A 4,212-nucleotide genomic window follows, 5' to 3' on the forward strand; every position below is an offset into this window, starting at 1 on the left:
CCAGCCTCCTTGGAGAGCAGAGGGCACCTCCTGCCACAGAGATGATGCGTTTTGCTCCACAGACCTCACAGAAACACAGCACTGGACAAGTTGATGCCATGGTTGAGTAAAGGACAGTGCCCTGGTGACAAAGCCAGGAGGGCTGCAGTCCTCCCTAGGTCACTTTGGCTGCTGGGCAGCTCTTGGGGCTGTGGAGACAAGTGGCAAGGAAGAGAGAAACCAGTCAGGGTATTTGGTGATGGTACAATTTCCTGCACATCCAGGACCTGGCTCAAGGAGAAAGTTTGCTAGCGGTGAGGTTGTTCACAGCGCCTGGGATTCAACAGACCATTGGAAGTTAGTGACCTGCAGCCGCAAGGATGCTCCGGTGCCTGTGCCCCAGTGCTGAGAGTGGCGATCCCTCCATCCCCATCAGTGTGTGTGGTGCTGTCCATAGCCAACTCCTTAGGAAGAAACAGGGAGAAAAAGCAGAGCAGGGCAGAAAAACGGTAAAAGATCTAAGTCTCCCAGCGTGTCTCCATCAAACTTGAGAAATATTACAATACTGCCTTTTTTTGTTATAGAAAAGCAGGTGCCAGGTAGGGCTGGGAACGTTCTAAAATATTCAGAAAAACAAACTTGTGTTTTTTTTCTAATTTCCAGACTGAAAAAAAAAACCAATGGAGGGGAAAAGTATCAGCTAGTTTGTCTTAAAAGACATTTTATATTATATAGATATTTAATAAATATATACATGCTATGTTTCAATATATCTTCTCTATATATTTTATATATACAAGGCTGCGTAACTGATCTCATAGAAAGCTTTGCACTTTTACCCCAAACCTGAGCAAAGCTCATATTTCAAACTCCTGTACGAAAGAGGGCTTGCCTGGCCTGGCCCAGAGGAAGCTTCTGGTTCTGCATATTGCAGATACCTTCTTAAATCAGACAGTCATGCAGGATGAGCAAAAAGCTCTCGCGGAAGTCTGTCGTAACCACATGCTCACCCTTCTCCATCAAGTTTCTTAGTTCATTTCAAACTTGTTTCTGATGATTTTTTTTTTTAATGGAAAAAAAATAAGAAACACCCAAATTTTATTTTGCATAAAGACCACACTGAATAATAAGAGCAAACTTTTCACTTTAGAGCAACCAACTGCCTCTCTGGAGAATTTACCCTGGTCCATACAAACCCACCTGACCTGCTGATCTCTAGTTATCTCAGCTGATTTTTTCAAAATATTGGCAGAATATTTCCTTTTTCCCCATGCCTTTAATATCACCAGATACTCAGATCACCAGATCAGAGACTCGGCCGATTCTTTTAATACCCCTGGGTACCAGCTCTCCAAACCTACTGAGATTTAAATATTCAATTGATTTTAACCTCATGGCTTGCTTCTTTTTAGAGACTGGGGTTCACCATCCCACCCTGTCACCTCTCTCCGTGTGCCTGTTGATTCCCAAAGAATGGAATGGGCACATGAAGTCTGCTTTCTCTAGAGAGAAGTCACAAACAACCTCCAGGCTGTCCCACGAGCCCTCTGAAATGCCACATCCCCAGGGTGTACAAATCCACAACCCACCTTGAAGACCAGGTGGCATCACCCACTGGAGCTGGCCGAAGATGCTCCTGCAATAAAGGGATGATGTTCATGAACTGGACAGGCAGTGGCTGTGCCCACCCAGCCCTGCCCAGCCCACCAACCTCTCCAGCACTTTGGAAAGTGCCCTCCAGGTACTTGTGGGGCTGCAGGCACGTCCATGGCAGGAGCTGGAAGGTGGGTGGTATGTGCCTGGCCTCCCAAAGGCTACAAGTGCTGCTGGGGTGGGGTGGCTGCACTCCTAGCTGCCCGCCATCCCAACGATGGCTTCACCTTCGGCTATTCCAGGCTACCATCCCGCACGTGGTAATCCCCAGCATTAGATGGGACAACAGGACTGAACCAAGAGCAATTGTGCACGGAGGAAATTTTCTTCTCTGAGGGCTGAGCATCACCCAGAAGCAGCTCGAATGTCCCTGAGCAGAGGGCTTCTTACAGGCAGGGCTGGCAGGAGCCAGAGCCTAGTGCCCAAGCTAGACTGCACACCAGACTCACATGGAAGCTCAACTGCCCCTTCTCCAGCCCTGTAAACCTCAGCTATTCACCAAAGGCAGCAGACAAAGGTGCCCGGGCTGGGCTCTCTCCACCGCATGACCCGAGTGTACTCCCAGGAACAAGGAAAAGCATGTACAACTGAGAAAGCTCCTTTGTAGGAGCCTTTGAGGGGCACTGCCTAACTCTGGTGGGGGACATGCACAGAAGAAGGTCTTTTAACCACCTTGATGGCACAGCTTGCAACTGCCTCCATCATGCAAGGGTGAGCACTGCCTGCCTGCCTCGTATGCGGCTGCTGTCCCAGGTTGCCAGTAGCAAGACCTGGGCTCCAACACCGCAGCCAGCCAAGACCTGATATGCTTGAGACAGGGAACAGACACACAACCAGGGAGATATCAGGGGCTGATGTCCAAAACCATTTATTGAAATGAAAAGGCTAGAAAGTTCACATGAAACTGAAGCCAGACACACAGGAGGAGGGATGATGCTTTGTCAGGTTTCCTGAAGGGTTGCTGTATTTCTGATCTTTTGAATAGCCTCTTTGTCCCATTCCATAGGATGCTACTTTGGGAAGGTAAGAGGGTTTTTTCCTCCACTGGAGTGGCATAAAAATAAGTTTGTCAACTCATGTTATATACACACATATGGGCTGTATTTATTTTCTGTGGGAAAATATCACTCTATCCGTACTTAATTTTAAGTATCATTATACTTATTTTTTTTATCTTACTGAAAACTTTTTTTTTTTTTGTACAGTAAATCTGAAATCTCCTTAGGTTAGGCAGCTCTACTACTTATCTGCAATCTTTTTAGGCACAGATGCAATTTACAGCTTATACGCCAGCCTGCTCCTGCTATTTGGGAATGACCCCTGCTGCCCATCCAGGTACTTCAGACCTCATCACCCAGGAGAAAAACTGCTTATCAGCCAACCTGGGCACATCACATACAGCAAAACCCAGGGTGTTCCCTACAGGAGCTCTAATCTGTATCCTAACAAATGGGAACACGTGGGACACAGGGAAACCTGGGGTGAAGAAGGACCAGTGCAACACAAGAACAGAAGTCACGGTTCACTTTCTTTATAAAACAGGCAATACCTGTACAACGTGGTCAGAGCCACAGGTGCCTGGCTGGGATGGCAGGAAATCTAATACCAGAGGTGAAAACTTTTCCTGTCTTTTTTTTGGACACACAAGTCTTGCATCTGTGCTGGATCATGCATGTAATTGCAAAGCTTTGGTGAAGCTGGAGGACGTTAGCCATCAGAAACCCGCTTGTCCTTTGGGGCAAGGGCTGCCTTGCCCAGACATTGTCAGGGACTACTGAACTGTGGGAGCCAAGTGACAGCCATGGAAACAGCCTGGGTTTCCAGAACTCTGGCAAAACACACCAAAAAATGCACTCAGTTAACAGCAGAACTGCAAAGACTAGCGTGATGGAGAACTCGCTCCCTGGCTTCATGGCAAAGTGTGGGATTTGCCACACAAACATCACACTTTCAACACAGCAGCCTGGCTAGTAATAGAGACCAATCCTTTTTTTGTTTCCAGAGCAGCAGTTAGTCTCTGAATGCCATTTAAAGACAGCAGCAACCATAAAAGGCCCAAACTTTTCAAAACTGACTCTCAGTAAGATGTGCAGGCAGGATGGGAAGACACTCACCCTACTAGGGAAACAAGAGCAAGGAGGTCGGGTGGGTAGGATGAGAGACAGCAAGTGACAAATGTGCTCTGAGATTCTCCAGCTGACCAAGAGCCACACAACTCTTGAACACCATGAGATAAAGACGAGGCTGCACGTGCCGGCTGACCCACATCACAGCCCAGCTTCTTCCTGTGCCCTGGGGAAATCTGCCCTCCAGCTCTCCTACCTGCTACTGCCCTACCCAGGCCAGGGACACCTCCATGGGACCAGCACATGGAGCCTCGGCAGGGGCAGGTCTGTGGGAAGTTGATGGAGGAAAAAAAAAAAAAAAAAAAAGGAAAAAAAACCCCAGCTGAGCCAAAGCAACCAACATCAAGGGCAATGGCAGGACATGTGTGGCAGGGGGAAGGTTTGTTATCTGCAACTTGAAGGAAGCTTCTTCCCCTGGGAATAGTCCTGCTTTGTCCATTCCAGTCTTTCTCTC

This window comes from Haliaeetus leucocephalus, unplaced genomic scaffold (genome assembly GCF_000737465.1).
Source record: "Haliaeetus leucocephalus isolate CR32 unplaced genomic scaffold, Haliaeetus_leucocephalus-4.0 Scaffold268, whole genome shotgun sequence".
Taxonomy (NCBI): domain Eukaryota; kingdom Metazoa; phylum Chordata; class Aves; order Accipitriformes; family Accipitridae; genus Haliaeetus; species Haliaeetus leucocephalus.